Source organism: Oratosquilla oratoria, chromosome 34 (assembly GCF_046742065.1).
Source record: "Oratosquilla oratoria isolate Oo_2021 chromosome 34, ASM4674206v1, whole genome shotgun sequence".
NCBI lineage: Eukaryota > Metazoa > Arthropoda > Malacostraca > Stomatopoda > Squillidae > Oratosquilla > Oratosquilla oratoria.
In genome coordinates this window covers 14,833,394-14,858,393 of record NC_134810.1, presented here as the reverse complement: position 1 = coordinate 14,858,393, position 25,000 = coordinate 14,833,394, and positions in this window count along the sequence as shown.

Below are 25,000 nucleotides of genomic sequence, written 5' to 3'. Positions count from 1 at the left end.
AGGATAACCACATCACAGTTTTCGAACATATTTTCCTAATTGACTTTTAAATGATATCCAAGTTAATAGATTAAATTTTGTTTTCCTTCGTCTTGGAGATTTTCTTTACGTTTTTATTGGCATTTTTATTTCACCTAAACGAGTCTTCTGCTACTAAAATTGGGAATAGTGGTCGCCATCTTGATGACGTAAGTCGGTGTATCTATACATAGAGCTGCTACCGTTTTTGTTCAGACGTGTCGAACTAAGCGGTTAATTGTATTTTTCACGATTTCCCCACGTTTAGCCATATCTAAACGGTCGAGAAAAGAAGGGAAGGAACCTATGTGCTGCTTGGAAATATGGTAGAATCTGAGTGTAAAGCTGGGACTCATGAACTGTTGATTTAAAACTAGGTTAGACGAGTGTAATTTTAAAATTATTAGCATTTCCCTTTGTGCACCGCGTTTTGTAATCAATCCTCCCTGCTACCCAGTCATGACAATTATTTTTATTTGAGTCTTTTTAGTAACGCAAGTGTCAGAAGAAATATATAATCTTCCACTCATACCTGATGCAGATATCCACTTCCACCTGTCTGCTGCTTAGAATCCAACAGGCTAATTAAGAAGGAATGCACATTCATCACTGTAAACCAAGTTTGCAGGGTAATATGCATTGTACAATTGTTATGAATACCTCGGTACTATATGAAATTTGTGTTTACATTGGAGATAGACATGAAACATTTAAGTTCATACCGGTAACTTTCACTAACATAAAATAGATAATGACAGTTTGCCGTTTTGTTTTGTTTGAAAGATCTCGCATCATTCTTTTTAATGCTTTCAGATCATGGGATAGTCAACCCTATTACTAGAATGTATACTGTTTGGATCCAGGCGTAAGCCAAAACAGTGTAATGGTTTAAAAGTCAAATGTAGTGATAAAGAAATAGAGACTAAACAACAGGTTACCTACTTAGGAGTGATCATAGAGCAGAGTTTCCCAAACTTTTCCAGTACGTGACTCTTTTCAGTAGCACCAAACCTACCATGACCCGAACCACAAGCCTTCTGAAAACGTACCAATTTTTAACATCGCAGAGACATTAATTAATAATTGAAAAGATTAATCACAGCGAAGAGACTAATAACAAAAATGTTTGTTATTGTTTATTAATGTTTATCAACAAGGATTGACTTAATCATGTATCTTAATGAGAATGATGAGTTTGCTTTTTTGATGCAAGCAAAATCAATAAGCGGGTCTGCGTGGCTGAATGTACATACAGTTGAACCCCCCATGACCCCCAGAAAAAGGCTCACGATTCTTTTGGTCGTTATGACCCACAGTTTGAGGACCCTTGCCTTAGTACAAGCATTGTCTGGAGAGGTCATATCTCAAAGTACTCGCTAAATGCTCTAACAAAACTAAAATTTTGTTCAGAAAAAAAAAAAATAATAATAATAATAAAAACAAAAACTGTTAGTATCTGCATTTATTCAAAGACATTTTGATTATGTTTGTAGCTCATGGTACAGTGGACTATCCAAAAGATATTAGTGCTGGTGGTTCAAAATAAAATTTAAGATTTATATTAAACTTGCCTTGCCCCATAGGAGTTGATGAATTTGTAAAAATGGGTATGTTACCTACTGATTATTGTGTCAAACAACTGAAATTAAATCATGTGTACATCTACAACAATAATGGTACAAAGTACCTAAGAACCAATTTCCAGCCAGTGGTACATTACAGAAACAGATCAGGCTGCTGCCAAAACAGGCACTTTGGCTCTTTCTGTAAAAATCGCTTTTATCACACACACATTTGTACTGTGCTATGGAATGACCTCCTTTCAAACAAGTCTTGCCAACAAAAAATGCCTTTAAAGGTCAGGTTAAAGGTCTTTCTAGTTATCTACTAAAAGCAAAAAAAAAACAAACAAAAAAAAAACAGGAGTCTTATCTATTAAGTTTCTTATAAATTATATCATGGTGCTGCTACTTTACTATATATTTTTTATGTGAATGCAGTTATTATTGATCGAATAGATTTTTGTGTACATTAGATTTTTTCTGATAAGTTTTCAGCATTAGTATTACCCACACGTGTATCATATTATTATAATTTCTTTATATATTATGTACTTAATGCCTCAAGTGATATTAGTTTTTTCTTTCTTCACATAATAAGTTATGTCAGAGATAATTATTTGTAAGTACGAGTCAACATGTTCTGTTTTTAGGTATATACATTAGATTTTCTTTTTTACATAACGAGTTATGCCAATGACTATTATTTTCAGTATTTATTACGATTTGATATGTTCTGGATTCTTTGTTTTGTAACAGCACCACAATGGAAACAAGTTTCATATGCTTTATTGTGTAATCCTCTCAATTTTATATTTTATATTTCTATATCTGTGTATCCTATTGTCAATAAACCTATCTACTTCCGCTCGAAATAGAAGAATTTTCATTATCACTAAGTAATATTTCGTTTGTTCTGAGTCCGCCTTACGTTATCAACGGAAGATGGCGCTGGCGATAATTTTTGTACACACTACTAATGCTAGGGCAGAGAAGAGATAAAAGCAGCCTGGTTTCCTGAATTAATAGGGTAGATTGAAGATTTTTTTGTTGTAGTTTCTAGATGGTGTGCTTATCATTTAAATCTTGACCAGAAATAGTATTTGTAGTAACGATTTTCAACAAAAAATAGTAATTGGAGTCTTATAAAAGAATAGTTAAAAGATGGCAAGCGTATGTAAGAAAGAATGAATAGTATCCAGCATTTCATGTTTGGACGTTCATACAGAGGGACCATGTAGCAAAGGAGACAATAAATGATGTACAGCTGCACAGAAAACTATCGTTAGTAAATCACGCTAATCATTTTGACACAAAAACAACGAAACTATTTGAGACAAGTTGAAGTCTCCATCGGAAATAAGATTATCATGTCATAGTGAATCCATATGAACTCCGGAACTATTATTCGATTCATATTCATTCAGAAGGAATTCGAACAATTCGAACCCCAGAAATACCAACCCTTCGGTATCATAAGGTTATGTTCATTAGCGAATGTTTCGACACCCCTACTAACGATAGTTTTCTGTGTAGCTGTACGTCAAATACCATAGGAAATAGGCATAAAGGATCACAGACGCAAAATTCAAGTAGAATTTAAATGTGAAGAAATGAACTGGAGAAGCTTCGAAACATGGGAATAAAACTGAAGCTAAAGAAGAAACCTATTGAATTTAATAATACGAAACTTACTTCAGCATCTAACCCATAGACGGCGAGGGGTTGGAGCTGGAAGAAGCAAAATCTCCTGGGGCAGCCATGGAAAAAATGAAGAAAGAAGGAAAGAATTATTGCCGGTGTTTCCGTGTTAATCAATGGGAAGGAAGGACGATAACAGACGCACAAGTACATGGGAGGCCCATAAACACAGAATAAACAAAGAAAAATGAGCGGCAACTGACGTCTATGTCTTTCTTATTGCAGAGAATTTCTTGTTAGCTTTGGTATTGGGAAGAAAACGGACAAACGTTTGTATTGTGTGAAGGAGAACAACTCTCGATGGAGAAGTATCGAGAGAAAATAAAAATAATTAAAAAGATAATGATAGAAATAAAATAAGTAAAATAGATAAAATAAGTCAAATAGATTAAATAAATTGAACATATACAATAGATGATATATATCGCTAATTAATATAACTTATTCCATAGATATATCAATCTATACAAATATGAAATAAAATACAAAAAATATAATAATATTGGACTAAAACAAAAAACTATTCCCATATCTGAAAGGCATAGTTTCTGAGTTTATTCCTGACCGGTTTCACTTCTTCCTCTGAAGAAACAGCAAAACCGGTCAGGAATAAACTCTTAAACTCGGAACTAGACCCGTGACTTCTTTTTCCATCTTCATATACATGTACATTTTATATAGATTTTATATATACATGTACAGTACATTATATATATCCATATACATTTTATATACATTTTGTATATACATGTATATTATATATACCTATATACATTTTATATACACATGTACATTATATATCCATATACATTTTATATACATTTTATATATACATGTACATTATATATATATATATATATATATTATACATATATATATATATATATATACATATATATATATATATATATATATATATACACACACACACACACACACTAGCCAAATTACCCGCGCGTTGCTGCGAGTTCGTGAATCATCCCTAACCTAACCATACCCCACCTAACTTTAACCCATAACCCTAACCAAAATATATTTTTAAATGAAACATAGTTATCCAAGTACCTGGAATGATAGGGTATCAGAATATATATTGTTATGGGGGTCTATCTGCAAAACCCTAGGAGGAGTTTGTGAACATACAAAAATAAATTGACAGAAATGAAAGATAGTAATCCAAGTACCTTGGGTTATAAGGTTTCAGAATATATATGGTTGTAGGGGTCTATCTGCAAAAACCTAGGAGTTCGTGAATAATCTCTAACCTAACCATAACCCACCTAACTTTAACTCTAACCAAAATATATATATATTTTTAAAATGAAATATAATTATCCAAGTACCTGAAGTGATAGGGTATCAGAATATATATGGTTATTGGGGTCTATATGCAAAGCCCTAGGAGGAGTTCCTGAACAAAGAAACAATCAGACAGACAAATGAAAGATAGTTTTCCAAGTACCTTGGGTTATAAGGTTTCAGAATATATATGGTTACAGGGGTCTATCTACAAAAACCTAGGAGTAGTTCGTGAATAATCACTCACCTAACCATAACCCACGTAACTTTAATCCTTAACCCTAACCAAAATATTTTTTCTTTGGAAATGAAATATAGTTATCCAAGTACCTGGAGGGATAGGGTATCAGAATATATATGGTTATGGGGGTCTATCTGGAGGAGTTCGTGATCAAACAAACAGACAGAGGCTACTACTTTATTATAGTAGATATATATGCACAAGAAATCACGCGAACTCGTGATTGTAAATATGTAGAAAAATCGCCAAGGAAAATATCAAAATGATTAATGAGCGCTTTCGTATATTTATACATACACATGAATACTATATATATATATATATATATATATATATATCATATATAATATTCATGTGTGTACAATACATGTGCATATATATAAATTACTTATATGTAAATATGTATACATAGGAGTAATTATTTTTTAGTCACCTGAAAATAGATAACATTGTATATGTATGACACTATGATCATCAGTGTCCCAGTGGGTATAAAATATAAGTCTTAGAAGCGATATGTAGAAGTCAAACAAACCCGTAAATAAAGAAAGGCCAGCGTACTATTCATTATAAAAAACGGGTCTATCTTGTCATTTGTCTTCTTTAACTTCCCCATGTCTTATTCCATGTATTTTATAATTTCATGTGACCGTGCCTTTGTACAATAATCTTGTAAATGTCTCTTATAGACGGGATGTCGATAAATACGCCATGAAATTTAACTTTTATATTTGATCCTCCTTACCTCAAAAACTTTCCGAAATTAGTCAAAATATCTTAAATAAATTTGAAAAATTTTCACAAGTGATTAAATCTAAACTTGTTTTAAAGAAAATATCCCAACTCATATACTCGCATACTTGCATACATACGAACATAAATACATACATACATGCACAGACATACACACACACATACATACACACATACATACACACAAGTACATACATACGTACGTACATATAAACATACGTACATACATACATATATACATGCATACATAGTGCGCGTGTGTGTGTGCGTGCGCGAGCATGTATGTATGTGCGTGTGTGCGTGCGTGTATATATATATATACATATATATATACATATATACATATATATATAATACATATATATATATATATATACACATACATACATACGTGTGTGTGTGTGTGTGTGTGTGTGTGTGTGTGTGTGTGTGTGTGTGTGTGTGTGTGTGTGTGTGTGTGTGTGTGTGTGTGTGTGTGTGTGTGTGTGTGTGTGTGTGTGTGTGTGTGTGTGTGTGTGTGTGTGTGTGTGTGTGTGTGTGTGTGTGTACGTGCTTTATCTTGTAGAAGTTGTATTCATAAGGGACCAATTATAGAACTGAACGAAGGATCAGGTACTTCCATTGTCACAAGTATACATTTTCTCAAGGACCCTCATGGATAAACATTTTCCTTTATCCCATTTTCTTCCTTCTTGCTATTTCGTCTTTGGGCACAAAGACCTTATACTTTTGATTCCTTTCGTATTGGTATCGTTCAGAAATCCCTCCCCTATGAATAACAGCTTCTAAAATTATCGACATTTTCTTTGGTTTTCGTTACTTTAATTCAGAGACAATCCAATCTAGTTTGTTCAATGTGACAACAGCTTCACCGTCGCCAAGCTGCAGCTGCGTCCGGCATCTCGTTGCTTGCTCAGTCTCTATTCTCTATTTCTCTCCCCCTCGCTCCTCTTCTACTTATTTACTCTCTTTTACTTAAACAAATAATCCACTTCACCAACGTGACCCTGGCTGCCTTTCGTCCTTTCTCCTTATGTTCTCGTCCCCCTTCTCTCTTTGTTCCTGGTATGACACCACTATCTCCCTTTTTTTTCCTTGTTATCTTGGACTCTCCATCGTGGTTTCTCTTCCTTTTCATTGCTGTATATTCCTTCTTTATTTGGATTCTTTGAGTGAAAGTCTTCTCGTTTTTATTCTTCATGCTCCGACAGGTTCCTTTCTTTTCCGGACCAATTCTTGTCAATTTTCTCAAACTCTCTCGGGGAGAGCCTCAACCCCTTTTCTCTCTGTTTACACAGTTTTAGTCATTAGCTTCACCCCCCATCCGCTCTCACACACCCTCCCACTCTCCCCTCCTCCTCCTCTTCTTCCTCCTCCCACACTCACCCTTCCTCACTCCTTTCCAAGTGTTTAGTTCTTTCACGAGTTTTTCTCTCAAATCTTATCATTTACTTCTTCCACATATTTCCATCTTGTTTGATTTTCCCTTTGATCTATGAACGCGTATTTTCATCCAGTTAACCCGATGTGTTTGGCCTATTCAATATTGATATCCTTCTCTGTACGCAACAAAGAGAAGAAAGGAGAAAGCAAAAAAATATTATGTAACAGATTCGTTTCGATGTGTATACTTTTAGATCGAAATCTCTTCGCTATTATGAAAATTCTGTTCTTTTGCAGCACCATCTTTGAATCGAGACTCTTGTCCTCATTTTTGGGCGCCACATTTGTATCGGCATATTGACGTTTATTTGGCATACAGCTGATTCGAACATATTTACCAAGAGAAAGTGTTTTCAGGCGAATATGTTTGTATCACCAAGAAAGGTTCTTGCAACACGGCAAACATATCGCGAAGTCATATTTAATGCCGAATGAAGATTTACCTCATTCATGCTTGTGAACATCCAAACAGACAGAGACCGAGAGTGAGGCTTACTGACTCAGACACAGACAATCTTCCTCTCTCCGCCTTCAACTCATTCTCCACTCTTCCCCCTCTCTCTATTCACATTTCCCTTCTCTCTCTCCACCCTTCCCCTCTCTTCATCCTTACCTATCTTTCTTCACTCTTTCCCCCTCTCTTCGACCTTCCCCTCCCTCTCTTTACCCATCCCCTCTCTCTTCATCCTCCCCCACCTCTCTCTCTCTCCACTCTTCACCCCTCCACTTTTCACCTCTCTCTCTCTCTCTCTCTCTCTCTCTCTCTCTCTCTCTCTCTCTCTCTCTCTCTCTCTCTCTCTCTCTCTCTCTCTCTCTCTCTCTCTCTCTCTCTCTCTCTCTCCACTCTTCACCACTCTCTCTCTCTCCACTCTTCACTTCCCTAACTCTCTCCACTCTTCACCTCTCTCTCTTTCCACTCTTCACCTCTCTCCCCCTCCACTCTTCACCTCTCTCTCTCCCCCTCCACTCTTCACCTCTCTCTCTCCCTCTCCACTCTTCACCTCTCTCTCTCCCTCTCCACTCTTCACCTCTCTCTCTCCCTCTCCACTCTTCACCTCTCTCTCTCCCTCTCCACTGTTCTCCTCTCTCTCCCTCTCCACTCTTCACCTCTCTCTCTCCCTCTCCACTCTTCACCTCTCTCTCTCCCTCTCCACTCTTCACCTCTCTCTCTCCCTCTCCACTCTTCACCTCTCTCTCTCCCTCTCCACTCTTCACCTCTCTCTCTCCCTCTCCACTCTTCACCTCTCTCTCTCTCCCTCTCCACTCTTCACCTCTCTCTCTCTCCCTCTCCACTCTTCACCTCTCTCTCTCTCCCTCTCCACTCTTCACCTCTCTCTCTCCCTCTCCACTCTTCACCTCTCTCTCTCCCTCTCCACTCTTCACCTCTCTCTCTCCCTCTCCACTCTTCACCTCTCTCTCTCCCTCTCCACTCTTCACCTCTCTCTCTCCCTCTCCACTCTTGACCTCTCTCTCTCCCTCTCCACTCTTCACCTCTCTCTCTCCCTCTCCACTCTTCACCTCTCTCTCTCCCTCTCCACTCTTCACCTCTCTCTCTCCCTCTCCACTCTACACCTCTCTCTCTTTACTCTACCTTTCCCTCTCCACTACCTCTACCTCTCTCTCCCTCTCCACTCTACCTCTGCCTCCCTCTCTCTCCCTCTTCACTCTACCTCTCTCTCCCTCTTCACTCTACCTCTCTCTCCACACTTCCTCTACCTCTCTCTCCACACTTCCTCTACCTCTACCTCTGCCTCCCTCTCCACTCTACCTCTGCCTCCCTCTCCACTCTACCTCTGCCTCCCTCTCCACTCTACCTCTGCCTCCCTCTCCACTCTACCTCTGCCTCCCTCTCCACTCTACCTCTGCCTCCCTCTCCACTCTACCTCTGCCTCCCTCTCCACTCTACCTCTGCCTCCCTCTCCACTCTACCTCTGCCTCCCTCTCCACTCTACCTCTGCCTCCCTCTCCACTCTACCTCTGCCCCCCTCTCCACTCTACCTCTGCCTCCCTCTCCACTCTACCTCTGCCTCCCTCTCCACTCTACCTCTGCCTCCCTCTCCACTCTACCTCTGCCTCCCTCTCCACTCTACCTCTGCCTCCCTCTCCACTCTACCTCTGCCTCCCTCTCCACTCTACCTCTGCCTCCCTCTCCACTCTACCTCTGCCTCCCTCTCCACTCTACCTCTGCCTCCCTCTCCACTCTACCTCTGCCTCCCTCTCCACTCTACCTCTGCCTCCCTCTCCACTCTACCTCTGCCTCCCTCTCCACTCTACCTCTGCCTCCCTCTCCACTCTACCTCTGCCTCCCTCTCCACTCTACCTCTGCCTCCCTCTCCACTCTACCTCTGCCTCCCTCTCCACTCTACCTCTGCCTCCCTCTCCACTCTACCTCTGCCTCCCTCTCCACTCTACCTCTGCCTCCCTCTCCACTCTACCTCTGCCTCCCTCTCCACTCTACCTCTGCCTCCCTCTCCACTCTACCTCTGCCTCCCTCTCCACTCTACCTCTGCCTCCCTCTCCACTCTACCTCTGCCTCCCTCTCCACTCTACCTCTGCCTCCCTCTCCACTCTACCTCTGCCTCCCTCTCCACTCTACCTCTGCCTCCCTCTCCACTCTACCTCTGCCTCCCTCTCCACTCTACCTCTGCCTCCCTCTCCACTCTACCTCTGCCTCCCTCTCCACTCTACCTCTGCCTCCCTCTCCACTCTACCTCTGCCTCCCTCTCCACTCTACCTCTGCCTCCCTCTCCACTCTACCTCTACCTCCCTCTCCACTCTACCTCCCTCTCTACCTCTACCTCCCTCTCCACTCTACCTCCCTCTCCACTCTACCTCTACCTCCCTCTCCACTCTACCTCTACCTCCCTCTCCACTCTACCTCCCTCTCCACTCTACCTCCCTCTCCACTCTACCTCCCTCTCCACTCTACCTCTACCTCCCTCTCCACTCTACCTCTGCCTCCCTCTCCACTCTACCTCCCTCTCCACCTTTCCCTCTCCACTCTACCTCTCTCTCCCTCTCCACTCTACCTCCCTCTTCACTACCTCTACCTCTTTCCTTCTCCACTCTACCTTTCTTTCCCTCTCCACTCTACCTCTCTTTCCCTCTCCACTCTACCTCTCTTTCCCTCTCCACTCTACCTCTCTTTCCCTCTCCACTCTACCTCTCCCTCTCCACTCTACCTCTCCCTCTCCACTCTACCTCTCCCTCTCCACTCTACCTCTACCTCCCTCTTCACCTCTACCTCTCTTTCCCTCACCACTCTACCTCTCTTTCCCTCTCCACTCTACCTCTACCTCTCTTTCCCTCTCCACTCTCTCTCATCCCCTTACTCCCGCTCATACCCTTACTCCCGCTCATCCCCTTACTCCCGCTCATCCCCTTACTCCCGCTCATCCCCTTACTCCCGCTCATCCCCTTACTCCCTCTCATCCCCTTATTGCCTCTTATCCCCTTACTCCCTCTTATTCCCTTACTCTCTCTTACTCCCCTTTCCTCTCTTTCCTCTTTTCTCTCACCCTTTTCCTCCCCTCCCCCATTTCTCTGTCTCCCTATACCTATTCCCCCTTTCTGTCTCCCTTTACTCGCCTATCCTTTTCTCTCCCTGTCTCTTCCTTTCTCTCATTTTCTCTTTTATTCTCTTTTTTCCATGTGTGTGTATGTGTTGACGGACGTGTTTGCGCGCTTTCGCTTATCCTTCATGCTCTGTCTGCCTGAAGGTTGTTTGGTTCAGTTTGGCGAAGTCTGTACAGACTTTGTTCTGGTAGGTGAGAGACGTTTTTATTTACCTGACGGGAAGGCCTGGGGCTGCCAAAGGGACTATTTCAGTTTACTCGTCACGATCCCGCCTTTAAAGATTCTATTCTGGCAAATACTTGGTGATTTTATTCATCTAAAGGGAGGTTTCCATGCTAAAGTGGTTATAGTTGATATATCACTATATTATATTTCTATAAAAGAACATAAGAATGAAGGAGACTGCAAGAGACCACAAGACCGTTCCTTGTCCCTTGCCGCCTTTTATTCTTATCCCCAAGTGATCTAATCTTCCCAGAAATCAAACAATTGTTTCAGCGCTATCTACATTGTTACCAAGTCTATTCCATTCGTTAATCAATTTGTTGGTAAACCAGTTCATGACTATTTCCTTCTTAAACCTAAATTTGTCCAAATTAAGTCCATTACTGCTATTCCTGTGTTACTATCAAAGGAAAGGCAGTCACCTGTAACCGCTGTGCTAGATGGAACTCAGGACCTCAATAAGACACGAGGCGAGTGAAGTGACCCTGGAGGCCACCGCGGAACGTGCCAGCCCAACAGGAATTCCCTGGATATTCATATTCCATCGGCGACTTCCCGTTTCATCAAATTACATTTCGCCAATATTCATTTCGCCAAATTATATTTCGCCATATTGTATTTCTCCAAATTCATCCTGATTAGGTTATGTTGCGTTACATTAGATTAGGAGAGAGAGCTTGACGAAATGGAGATCTGGGAGAAAGATTTGGCGAAACAATTAGGCGAATTGGTAACGATTCACTTTGAGAGGGTAAAAACGTGTCAACATTTCTAGCTTTCCATGTATGACCTGAGTGACGTGTTGGTTCTGATCCCATACTTAACGAGACATGGACCAACGTTCGAGTCCAACATCTGCCAACGACTTCCACTTTTGTCCTGGAAGTCCAAGTACACAAGGCAAAGGTGACGATCTTGATCACAGCTCAGAGCCTCCTGGCGTAAGCACTTTACCTCACGATACTTATGAGAAAGGCTTCCTCGGGCCTCGGTCCTCGAATTTGGGATGAGCTACTTCAGACTATCCCAGCCGATTTCTGGGCCATAAATCAAATTTGGATTGCTCTGAACTTGAAGGAGAGTTGAATTAATTTTGCGGTCCCGAATTTTTCTTTTACGCAGTGCCTTAGGTTAAGGAGATTTCACTCTGTTTTCCCAATCTTCCTCTCCTCTTCGTCCTCTTCTTCTTCTCCAAAGCCTGAGGGAGCGAATTTGTTCACAAGGATAGAAGCGCTGGTAAACTATAATCAAAAGTTCTTTATAAGTTGTGTTAAGCAACTTTTTCTTGTTTTTACTCATTTCAGAGCCTTTTCGTGGCGGGTAGCACTTTACTTTTCATTCTTACGTCCGCCAGGTTATTTGCTTCATCTCAAAGGCAGCCCCTCGACGGCGTCTTTCCCTTTATTTTGACCGCCAACGGGCTATCTTATTATTCCTTGTGTCACTCTTGAAAGCAAAGGAATTAAAAAAAAAAAAAAAAGTAAAGTCTCGCCCAGATTAGCATACAGGGTCTACAGATACAAACTATTTTTTTTTTTTTTTTCATGGTGGTGGTATTGGTGGGGGTGGGGGTTTGGAGGTGACTGGCGCACCGACATTGTCTGCAGAAGAATACCCTGTGTTCGAGTTTGTTTTCTGTGGCCAAAGGCGACCAGGCCGTCACCAAGACCAATATTCTCGCTTGTGTCTGCAAACACTACACAATGCTCGTGTGAGCGTGGTTTTAGATTGAACAGTTTCTCTTGAAGGACATGCACAGGTACACCAGTACCGCCCTCCTCTCCAACGTCAATGTGTTGAATTGATGTGAAATTACCAAGAGGAAAGTAATGAATAAAAATGTTGCCAAGGTGTAACCTTATATCACCACTAATTTGACATCAAAGATATAATCATAACCTGACAGACGAGACGCGAGTCCTCACGCCATCGTGAGGCTATTTCTGTATCGAGAGGAATGAATGGACGCGATATGTCAAAAGAATTTCCTATTCATTCTGTCAGGGACTTGATAACGAATATCGTGAATACGCTTTTATTCTTTCCCCCTTTTTCGTTTTTTTTTTTTTCGCAGAAGAGAGCTTCAGTGGCATATCCACGAGCTTGGGGAATACATGCAGAAAAATACAAACTTTTACAAAATCACTTGACAGTTCAAAATCAGAAATAGCATTGTCAAAAGGGCAGAACTCGTTCCAGTGCCTGACAATATACATCTGGATCACCGATTCTCAAAGATGCTGAGAAAGCTAATCACAGATGCCAGATGGCGAGCAGCCAGTGTAAGAGGAAATGATCAACATAGATCAATACATAACAATAAGGTCTTGGAGAAATTGTGCCCTATAATCCCGTTAAAAAGGGAAATATAACTGCTAGAACGACGCATCAATTCATCGTAATTTTCATTATGTAATATGCAATGTTACCTTCATTTATTCAGGAACCCGGTCTCTGGTAAAAATGCATTGTCAAGTAGTTCATAAAGGAAATGTTTCAGTCTGGAGCTACACTGCTTGTGTATTGCTCTTTGGAAGATATCGTTACAGAACTTTTGTTTCCGAATATAAGGATCGCTGATCTAGAGTGAGGGGGCATCACTAAAGCATCTGGCAACACGTTTTAGCAAATATACGCCCACATCCACTTACACTTATATAAGCAAGCACGTATGCACGCATGCACGCACGCGCTCGCGCACACACGTACACGCGCGCTCGCGCACACACACGCACACGCACACAGATCTTCACACGCAAAGAGACAGGCAGGCAGACAGACACACCCACGGACACAGACACACGCACACACAGATAGGCAGGCAGGCAGACAGACACAGGAAGACAAGAAGAAGGGCAGACAGACAGGTGGGCACGCAAACAGACAGACAGACTGGCACACAGACAGGCACAGACACAGATAGACATAACTTATACTAACGTTCACGCTCACACGCGCACACACACACACAATATGCGTACACACGTGCGCACGCACACACGCACACGTATAGCCTACACATACACACTTGCGAATATGCAAGCACACATCCGTACCTATCCACCCATGCACATCCATACTAAAATACACAAACGTACAACACTCGCAGATATAAAAATGTACACCCATGAATCCACCCACACACGCAAAATGAATAAACAAACATGTAAACAAATATGTAAACAAGTAAATATATAAGCAGACAATCAAATCAAATGAGCAAATTAGCAAATAGATAAATAGGAAAATAAACATGAATGAATAAATGAATAAACAAATAAACAGATGAATATAGATAAATAGATAAATGAAAAATAAACAAACACCTAGACAAAAAGATAAACGAATTATCAAATAAATAGACAAAAGAAAACGAAATGAACGAAAACAAGCAAGAAAAGCAAATACGAACGGCGCTACTTTCCCGCCCAAAGCCCCGAAAACGGCACCTTCAGTGGATTTTTTGGTGATTACATTGGGTCTCACGGCGGCATAAATGCTCCAGGAGTGGCTGGAAGACTGTCTTGGGTAACACAATGTACAGTAAGAACCTTTCGAAGTATTTACACACTCTTAATGCTAACGCAGAGTATGGCTACAGCTTAATATACCTGTATGTACTGTGTAGTTCAGCCTTAGTAGTCCATTACAGGACCAGCCTATCCCCTGAGGGACAATACAGGCTATGTACCTCACCCCGGTGAATTAATCCGGCTTGGTAGGGTTGTATGGATGATGAAAAATGCATGTAAAGATTTTGGTATGTTGGAATGGCTGTGCTTGTGAATTAAGTCTGAAATCGATGTAATAAGCTTGACCATACTGATTAGGTTCTAACATATGCGACACTGATCAACAACCGTTGTGAAGAGGGTTTGGGGGAAAAAATGCTTAGCACTGACCGGATATCAAACCCTGAGCTTCTGCAATGTGAGGCAAGAATGTTACCAACTACTCCACGCGGGGCCATAATCCACATAAGGTGTTACATATTCAGAGGTAGTGTTTACATTTCGTAGCCTCACGATGGTACGTAATGACTTTGAAGATTAAGATTCAGTTTAGACTGATACCAAAGTGATATGAATTGTTACTTGTTCTTTGTTTTGTGGACTTGTTTTTTCATCTATTTATCTTCCCTAATCAGCTATACAGTATATTAATGTATTCAGTTATCTAGGTACTTGTTTAGCTCCTCGTTCAGCGTTATCTAGATAGAAGAGCTAAATTATAGGAAATATATGGGTGATGTATGGGAGTGGGATGGGTGGGGGCGAGAGCATGCCTTGGCTGGCTATCTCCCATAAAAGGGGTGGGGGGGGGGAAGCCTTTTGGTACATGCATAGACAGATAGATCCCCGTTTACTTGTTTCAGTTTCTTATATACGTAACTATTTCCTCAATTACTTCTATATGTATTTATTTTCATTTTGATTCAAGTATTTTCATAAAACAAAAACTCCCCCCGTCAGTATGAGTTTATATTGTAGACTGTTGTAACAGCCCCTGTACATGCCATACCTAGTGCCATTGACCCAAACGGGTCCATGTAGAAGCAGGGGTAGAATGAAAGTGAAAGAGAAGGAAATAAAGGAAGACAAAAATAAATAAACAAATAAATAAATAAATAAAAATAAATAAATAAATAGATAAAATAAATAAATAAATAAAACATAAATAAATAAATAAATAAATAGATCAAAATAAATAAATAAATAAAACAAATAAATAAATAAATGAATAAATAAACAAATAAAGAAGAGGGTGACATGACTTCATATTCATAAACGCACTCTTACTATTTATTTCTCTCCAATTATATCTGCTACTGACGACCTATCCTCATGCACTGTTCACGATGACTATACAAAAATCATAATCCTTTTTCAGTTTTTAAATAAAAGGTAATGTCCTTGGTGGTGACAATCCTTTCCTTAGTGGGTGGCTCTTTTCCTTTTGTCCCAGCTGCCGCCAAACTATCTTATTCCTATTGGTGGTTTGTTGGCGAGTTCTGATGTATTATAGTTCAGGGTCGGGCGATCGAAGCCGTACATTTAGTTTGTATACCATACGAGCAAATGAATTACACTCGCGTAATTTTTACCCTTTTCCTACCATAACACGGTTTAAGAAAGTTGAATTGGCTAGCAACAGACGATTTCATTCAGGTGAAGGCAGGAGGCCCTGGAACACGGATGTTACTCAAATTTAATTTGACGTCACATGAAAACACTAGTGCTAACTTTTGAATCTTGAACTTAGTTCTTGATTTCTATTCTCTATTTACTCTATATGAATATTCTTTCAGTTTATGTTCAGCACATTCACAGCGGCCCTACTGTAGATTTGCTGTGTCTTACTGCATTGCTTCTTAGTCGGGCAGAGGGCAGGAGACGAAGATGACTCTTCATCCACGAGGAACTAAGATGTGAGGGAAACAATGGGAATGGAATAGGTGGGAGAGGAATGGGTGGGAGAGGAATGGGTGGGAGAGGAATGGGTGGGAGAGGAATGGGTGGGAGAGGAATGGGTGGGAGAGGAATGGGTGGGAGGGGAATGGGTGGGAGGGGAATGGGTGGGAGTGGAATGGGTGGGAGTGGAATGGGTGGGAGTGGAATGGGTGGGAGTGGAATGGGTGGGAGTGAAATGAGTGGGAGTGGAATGAGTGGGAGTGGAATGGGTGGGAGTGGAATGGGTGGGAGTGGAATGGGTAGGAGGGGAATGGGTGGTAGTGGAATGGGTGGTAGTGGAATGGGTGGTAGTGGAATGGGTGGTAGTGGAATGGGTGGGAGTGGAATGGGTGGGAGTGGAATGGGTGGGAGTGGAATGGGTGGTAGTGGAATGGGTGGTAGTGGAATGGGTGGGAGTGGAATGGGTGGGAGTGGAATGGGTGGGAGTGGAATGGGTGGGAGTGGAATGGGTGGGAGTGGAATGGGTGGGAGTGGAATGGGTGGGAGAGGTATGGGTGCCTTTGACTTGACTACCCACCTTATAAAAGGGAAGAAGCCCTTAGTATATAGAGTAGAATGGAACATTCCTCATTCATAATCCTAAATTTTCGGTACTATTTAAGATTGGAATTTTTGCAGTTTTATATTGACCTATACCTGCATTTCAATACTCAAGTTGAGCACAGGCGCGAGTTCTTCGGGAGTATATACATCCTTTCATGTCACTAACACTTGTGTATAATAGGTTTTCATGCATCCATTGAATGCAATTGTTTCAAGCATTCGTTTTGCGCACTAGTTCACTGTACACATGTGACTGAATTTCTACCGTTACACGACTCGTTGCAATGAGGTTATTTCGCGAGCATAAATAATTTTATATTATTTTACGTGTTTTATACCTGTTCCAGTTTATTTCTTTTTTTTAATATTACGCTTAGTCATCTTTTCCATTGCGTATTTTTTCTTTGTAATTCATTATACATTGTGCTTCATCTTTTATTTTTGGTGATTTTTCTTTCATATATTATCTTTATCTAATTACCTTTTTTACGATATAGGAAGCCAACCATGTAGAGTCACGAGCAAAATTTTTGCCCCACGCTACAGTTCTCACAAAGTCAATACGATTTTTTTTCTGTCGAGCACGGGATTTATTTTCCTATTTAGTATTTAGCAGAGTTATTTTCTTAAAAACAGATTAAAAAAAAAATTCAAAGAAATTGAATTTTGTATTTTGAACAACCTTGGGTGGGTCAAAACTACATTTGGACAAAGCCTCCTTGAAAACATTAAAAAATCTATGTAGATTTCACACAATTAAGACGAACTTAGAAAGTACTCGACAATATTGTGAGCTTAGATTTCTAAAAGTAATTTAAGTTTTACACTATACAATACATGGTAAATAAAATGTAATCAAAAGCCAATTTTTATTGAATTTCCAATTACAAGATAAAAGCAAAATATCTTAAGTGTACCAGATGTTCCTTTGTCCTAGTTCTATGTCCTAATGTCCTAACACCTAACATTACCTAAGTTACAAAAAAAAAAAAAAAAAAAAAGGAATCTCTTCAGTAGATGATTGCCACCCATCCCCATTGTAAGTACAGATGTCAATCTCTGTTGGGTCGGGAAGAAGAGTCTTGCTTCTAAATGCAGATAAAAAAAAAGGGGTCTTTAAGTGAGGAGTGCGTAGAGTCCCTCCTGGGAACCCTTTGGAATGTGGGAACAACGATCCACTACCAAGGATCCAATTGGCTTTTCCTTATATCGCTGTTGCAAGACTATCTTGTTCACCTATGTAACATCTCCCACTCCCCCCATCAACCCTCTCTTAAGGTATAAAGTATTATGACGAAGAAAATGATAAGGAAGTATTTTATTCGTTGTGCCTACCATAGAGTTTGTCACGAGAGAAATAATACTTTATTCATTGTGCGGACAATATATCCACTCATGGACTTGTCCTCTGAAGCCAATATACAAGTCCACGTCCTCCACACAATTGAAATGTTCATTTCCGCAATTTCACGTCGTCATTATCATTTGGGCGCCGTTGCTCTAAGTTTGAACTGCGCCTACACAAATTGCAATACCGATCCCCTTCCGCGCACTGTATTGGTGCTTGTTATATTGACCTTTTTCTGCGTCAGTAACTGTTGTATTTTGTTGGCGTTCCAGTGTATAAACCGGAGTTTGCTCAACGATGTCATTGGTGTTCTATGTCATGCAACAATTTCATGGACCGAAAAAATAGTCTCCGATCAACATCCGGAATAGCAACAACAATAACAACGGAACAGTGGCAGAAACAGCGGCGACAAGAAAACTCTGCTAATGCAACATTGTAGATAAAATCATACTGGTAATAACAACGATTAACAACTACAATAAAGCAAATAAAAAAAGAACATCAACAACGGCAACAATAACAACAACAGCGGCAATAAAACAAAACAATAGCAACAGTAGCAGCAGCAGCAACAACAGCAAACAACAACAGCAACTGAAACAACGACAACAACAACATCGCATCCAGGCAGCCATTCATTCATAAATTTATCGAGTCCATCCATCAGTCCCACACAGCTGACCCCAAGTTGGCCTCGGTCACTGGCGTCAGCAGCGATCTCTCTTGGATTAAAGCAAATTTAGAATTTTATGCAAATATATCCTGCAGCTTGGTGAGATTCATTCTCAATAAATAGCCGTGTTCAGCCAATAGGTAACCCGTGGATCATATATTTGTTCCATTGCATGCGAAAATTACATGCATAGAATTCGAATGCCCGAAACGCACACTTTTCCATATTTCTTTTTCATTAGGCTAATGCACACATAGCGCCTATGGTCTAGCTATATCATGTATAGCGTCCATACATCTAGTTATATAGATATTCTGTGCGATTTTTATAGATTTATCTTATCCCTTTTATTCTTATTCACGGTCCTATTCACACGAGGGAAATAAAGTGGAGATGAAAGATTGACTGTATACATGTTTAGTGCATTTTTATTAACTATGGCTGTCGTAGGAATGTATCATAAATACTATTCGTATCGGACAACAGACTGCACTCTCCATCTTGTGACGTTATGCTTTATCATTTAATGTCGCAGTATTTTGTTCTTTTAGATATTGTTCCATTATTTACGTCATTTCTTTCTCAGTTGCCGCTCTCTTAGCCCCTGTTCACATTAGCGGTTTGAACCGCGGTGGTTTAATTACAATGTAAGTCAATGGAGGCGTTTACACGCAACCGTGCAGTTTTTCCATGGCTGCGTGGTACTGCCGCGGATTCCGCGCGGTTCAAACTGTTAGTGTCAACAAGGCCTTAGTCTCAAACCTTTCGCCACGATTAGGCAATTTACATATTTTGTTCTGGTAAACTACAAGCCGATTCAATTGTGGACAGGACCCTGTATCGAAGGGTCCATTTACAAAATTCACAACAAATTTGAGATAAATTTCTTTAATTTATTTTGTTTCGAGGTTTGAGAAATACCTTAGATTACATAAATCAAAACTAATTATCAGATTATTTTGTCAGAATATTTAATATTTCTTTTTGTTGACATCAGGCAGTTCTTTTCTATCTCGGCTTAAGAGAGCCTCTCGAGTCAGGGGAATAGACTTTTGTGTATTTCATCTCGAGCATTCTGCTCTTTTGAACTCTCATGACAAGAGGTGTTTTGCACATACACACAAATGCGCACGCACACACATACACACGCACACGTACACACACACACACACTCGTACATATACACACACACATACACACGCACACGTACACACACACACACACGTACATATACACGCACAAAGGATTACAAAGGATTACAAAGGCAAAGCATGCCGACAGGAGACCTTTTGATCCATATCTAGGTCGGATGAAAAAAAAAAAAAAAAAAAAAAAAAAAAAAAAAAATCATATTAATAATACATTAAAACTATAACAATGTAAATAACAATTAAAATACATAAATAAATGCATTGGTATAGTTGAATAACAAACAGGTAAATAGTAATTGATAATAAATTGACATATAACTAATAATAAATGAAAATCAGACAGACAAATTATAACAAAACAAAAACAAATAATATAACATAAATTATAATAATTACAGCATCTTACTTAGGTATTTATCTAAATGATTCTTAAAGCTTCGAACTGAACTACATTGCACTACCTGTGCAGGAAGTTTATTCCATTCATTAACTATACGGTTGGCAAAGTTGTTTCTACCTACTTCCAAATTGAATCTATTTCCGGACAGTTTGAGACCATTGTTTCTTGTCTGATTCTCATTCAATGTGAAAATTTGGTCACTTTTGATGTTGTCAATTCCCTTTAAAATCTTAAAGGGACACACACGTATGCACACACATGCATGCACATATGCATGCACACACATGTATGCACACACATGCATGCACACACATGCATGCACACACATGCATGCACACATGTATGCACACATGTATGCACACACATGTATGCACACACGTATGCACACGTATACAAACACGTATACACACGCATATATACACACACACACATATATACACACGCATATATACACACACACACACATATATACACACACGTATGCACACGTACATATACACATACACACGCATACACACAAAAACACACGCATACACAAACACACGCACATACACACAGAGGAATGGGGTGGTAGGGAGGGAGAGGGGTTCTAACGTAAAAGAGAAGAGAGGGGGAAGAGAAGGGAAAGAGAAGGGAAAGAGAAGGGAGAGAGAAGGGAGAGAGAAGGGAGAGAGAAGGGAGAGAGAAGGGAGAGAGAAGGGAGAGAGAAGGGAGAGAGAAGGGAGAGAGAAGGGAGAGAGAAGGGAGAGAGAAGGGAAAGAGAAGGGAGAGAGAAGGGGAGAGAAGGGGAGAGAAGGGGAGAGAAGGGAAAGAGAAGGGAAAGAGAAAGGTAAGAAGGGTGAAACGGGTGAGAAGGGTGAGAAGGGTGAGACGGGTGAGAAGGGTGAGAAGGGTGAGAGAAGGGTGAGAGAATGGAAGGGTAATGGAAGGGTAATGGAAGGGTAATGGAAGGGGGGGATGGGGGATGAAGGGAGAAGGAGGGGAGGGGGAAGGGGAGGGGAGGGGGGAGGGGGAGGGTGGGGGGGAGGGGGAGGGGAAGGGGGGGGAGGGGGGAGGGGAAGGGGAGGGGAAGGGGAGGGGAAGGGGGAGGGGAAGGGGAGGGGAAGGGGAGGGGAAGGGGAGGGGAAGGGGAGGGGGAGGGTGAAGGGAGAGGGAAGGGGAAGGGGAGGGGGAGGGTGAAGGGAGAGGGAACGGGAAGGGAGAGGGAAGGGGAAGGGGAGGGGGAGGGTGAAGGGAGAGGGGAGGGTGAAGGGAGAGGGGAGGTGGAGGGTGAAGGGGAGGGAAGGAGAGGGGAAGGGGAGGGTGAGGGTGAAGGGGAAGGGAGAGGGAAGGGGAAGGGATAGGGAAAGGAGAGGAAAGGGAGGGGTAGGGAGTGGAAGGTAGGGGGAGGTAGGGCGAGGTAGGTGGGGAGATGGGGGAGGTAGGTGGGGAGGGGGAGGTAGGTGGGGAGGGGGAGGTAGGTGGGGAGGGGGAGGTAGTGGGGAGATGGGGAGGGTAGGAGGGGAGATGGGGAGGTAGGTGGGGAGATGGGGAGGTTGTGGGGGAGATGGGGAGGGAGGGGGGAGATGGGGGGGAGGGGTGGGGAGATGGGGAGGTAGGGGAGAGGGAGGTAGGTGGGAGATGGGGGAGGTAGGTGGGGAGGATGGGGAGGTAGGTGGGGAGATGGGGGAGGTAGGTGGGGAGATGGGGGAGGTGGGGAGATGGGGGAGGTGGGGAGATGGGGAGGTAGGTGGGGAGATGGGAGGTAGGTGGGGAGATGGGGAGGTAGGTGGGGAGGGGGAGGTAGGTGGGGAGGGGGAGGTAGGTGGGGAGGGGGAGGTAGGTGGGGAGGGGGAGGTAGGTTGGGAGGGGGAGAGAGGGGGGGAGGGGGAGCTAGGTGGGGAGGGGGAGGTAGGTGGGGAGATGGGGGAGGTGGGGGAGGTGGGGGAGATGGGGGAAGGTAGGGGGAGAGAGGGGAAGGTAGGGGGAGAGAGGGGAAGGTAGGGGGAGAGAGGGGAAGGTAGGGGGAGAGAGGGGAAGGTAGGGGGAGAGAGGGGAAGGTAGGGGGAGAGAGGGGAAGGTAGGGGGAGAGAGGGGAAGGTAGGGGGAGAGAGGGGAAGGTAGGGGGAGAGAGGGGGAGAGAGGGGGAGAGAGGGGGAGGTAGGGGGAGAGAGGGGGAGGTAGGGGGAGAGAGGGGGAGGTAGGGGGAGAGAGGGGGAGGTAGGGGGAGAGAGGGGGAGGTAGGGGGAGAGAGGGGGAGAGAGGGGGAGGGGGAGGGAAGGGAGGAAGGGGGGAGAGAGAGGGAAGGGAGGGGGAGGAGAGGGGAAGGGGAGGGGAGAGAGGGGAAGGTAGGGGGAGAGAGGGGAAGGTAGGGGGAGAGAGGGGGAGGGAGGGGGAGAGAGGGGAAGGTAGGGGGGGAAGGTAGGGGAGGTAGGGAAGGTAGGGAAGGTAAGGGGAGAGAGGGGGAGGTAGGGGGAGAGAGGGGGAGGTAGGGGGAGAGAGGGGGAGGTAGGGGGAGAGAGGGGGAGGTAGGGGGAGAGAGGGGGAGAGAGGGGGAGAGAGGGGGAGAGAGGGGAGATAGGGGGAGAGAGGGGGAGAGAGGGGGAGAGAGGGGGAGGTAGGGGGAGAGAGGGGAAGGTAGGGGAGGTAGGGGGAGGGACGAGGAGGGAGGGTGAGGAGGTAAGCAAAGTGTAAGGGAGGGGTAAGGGAGGGTGATGGAAGTGGAAGAAAGTGGGAAAGATGGGTGAAGGAGGGGGGAAATGAGGGGGAAGGAGAGGGAAATGAGGGGAGGAGGGGGAAGGAGAGGGAAATGAGGGAAGGAGAGGGAAATGAGGGAAGGAGAGGGAAATGAGGGGAGGAGAGGGAAATGAGGGGAGGAGGGGGAAAGGAGGGGGGAAGGAGGGGGAAGGAGGGGGGAAGGAGGGGGAAGGAGGGGAAATGAGGGGGAAGGAGGATGAAATGAGGGGAAGGAGGGGGAAGGAGGGGGAAATGGGGGAAGGAGAGGGAAATGAGGGGAGGAGAGGGAAATGAGGGGAGGAGGGGGAAGGAGAGGGAAATGATAGCCAAACATGGTTTCAGACGTGAAAACGTTTCTTGCGTGAACTAACTTACTCGAATTCTACAACACAGTTGTCTCGAATTATGACAACATGAAACCAATATAGATTTTAATATATCTAGACTTTGCAAAAGCTTTTGATACGTCCCACCACGAAAGGACTACTTTACTAAATTAGCTTTGCATGGAAATAAGTTGGTAGCCTATTAGGTTGGACTTAGTAATTGGTTGAAAGGTCGAAAAACAGGAGAGTTGTTTTAAATGCGGAAAACAAACTTCTGGATGGAAAAGTGTTGCAAGTGGAGTTCCTCCAGGGTTCCGTTTTCTTGGGCCACTTTCTATTCATAGTATATATAAATGATATAGACCATGGACTAAAAATCTACTGTTTCCAAATCTGCTGATGATACAAAACTGTGCGGGAAAGAAGTGAGGCAAATGGGGGAAAAAATCACTCAAACCAATTAGATATTCAAGAAGATTTAGATCAATTACAGCAATGGTCTGGTGTTTTTGGGGGGGTGGGGGGGGGGGGGGGGGGGGGGGGGGGGGGGGGGGGGGGGGGGGGGGGGGGGGGGGGGGGGGGGGGGGAAAGTGGTTAATAAATTTGAAAAAAAAAAAAAAAACACAAACGTAATTGCAATGGTAAATGCACATAGGTAAAAATAACAGCAAGTACGGATTACAAGGTTTTTAATTTTTGGAAATCGTCGTTAAACAAAAGTGGATAGTGAAAAAGATCTCGGCGTAAATTATCCAGTAACGACCTCAATTCATCCAAAGCAGTGTATTTCAGCCTCTGAGGGAAAGCAAATAAGATTCTGGGATTGATTTGCGCGATCCTTTTTGATTTCAAAAAGTCCATCAATCATTAAACAAGGCTATATAAATCGTTAGTTCGTCCACCCATTTGGAATATGCTGTTTCCGTATGGTCACCGATATCTCATTATTAAAGACATTGACAAGACTGGAAAAAAGTACAACGGCGACCCACCAAAACTGGATTCCCAAATATCAAAAATAAATCATACGAAAATCTCGACTTTAAGCACATGAATCTGTTTTCCCTAAAAAAGCCGTAGGACTCAGGAGGGTGACCTTGATACAGGTCTTTAAGATTTTAAAGGGGAAATTGACAACATCAAAAGTGACCAAATTTTCACATTGAATGAGAATCAGACAAGAAACAATGGGTCTCAAAACTTGTCCGGAAATAGATTCAATTTGGAAAGTAGGTAGAAACAACTTTGCCAACCGTGTAGTTAATGGAATGGAATAAACTTCCTGCCACAGGTAGTGCTAATGTAGTTCAGTTCGAAGCTTAAAGAATCATTTAAGATAAAATACCTAAGTATAGATGCTTTTGTGTAATGATTTTATAATTTATGTTATATTATTTGTTTTTGTTTTTGTTTTATAATTTTGTTCTGTCTGATTTTCATTTATTAATTTGTTATATGTCAATTTATTATCATTTTACTATTTACCTGTTTGTTTGTTAGTTCAAACTTATACACCAATGCATTTATTTATGTATTTTAATTGTTATTTACATTT